Below are 1,052 nucleotides of genomic sequence, written 5' to 3' on the forward strand. Positions count from 1 at the left end.
ACAACAGTGAATGTGACCTGTCCACCAAGACCGTCTTGTATCCACATCACACAATCATTCACTTCCCCAAGACATTTTCTTTACACATCATGACAGAATCTTCTGTGTCGTGTGCCTTTTATTCGTCTATGCATGGAGACTAAAGAATTTATCAGTCGCCTTCGCAAAAGGTGGTGACTGAATATCAATGAAGCCTGTTCAAAAACAGTGTTCCAAGATTGCCGCCGATGTTAAGAATTTGTCAATTTCAGCCGAAGTGAAAGTCATTATTGCTGCTTCAAAAAGCGTTTTGATAGCTGATATTAGGACATTCTCTCAAAGTGACCAGAGGGCCGCAGTATTGTATTTTATTTGTGTGTGTGTGTGTGTGTGTGTGTGTGTGTGTGTGTGTGTGTGTCCAGGTGTGAGTGTCTGCACTGCACCAATTAAATATCGATTTAATTGCAATGAGAACAGGTTGGTTTCCAGTTCCGATTTAATTATCCTCCATCAAACAAACATGACAGGAACTTGAGATCACTTAGGCTAGACGCTTGAGCCTTTCATTCATTGACGCACATTCATACCTGTACGGACACACACAGACTGTGAAATTATGCATGGCTTTCTTTACTCTCATGCCATTTGGAAGATATAATCACAACTTCACATTGGTGTAAAGTTGGTCGGATTTGGGCATTGTCCACGTGTGACCCGCGACCTTTTCTACTCTCTAAATCTGGCTCATGCAAACTAATAATTAAGAGCAGCTTGTTTGAAAAAAAAGAAAAACACCAGACCAAAAATAAGTTGTCAAGATACTGAAGCAGACAAATCAGCCGGCTGGCTATGATGGAAGTCACAGACAGACATCTGTAAGATGCGTCTGCCAATGTCTGTGTCGAATTAGGCTGCAGATTGGAAGCTCTCACTCGCCCCCTCTCTGGTGTGATTACATAACGACCACTGCGGTGAAATATCCGAGTGTCGTGTGGGTACTCATACACCCAGTATGCATACGTAAGTGAGAGCAAGTTTGTAAAATGCAGTAAGGCAGTGCATGACCTGGAATC

Source organism: Hippocampus comes, unplaced genomic scaffold (genome assembly GCF_001891065.2).
Source record: "Hippocampus comes isolate QL1 unplaced genomic scaffold, H_comes_QL1_v1.1 scaffold101, whole genome shotgun sequence".
Lineage (NCBI taxonomy): Eukaryota > Metazoa > Chordata > Actinopteri > Syngnathiformes > Syngnathidae > Hippocampus > Hippocampus comes.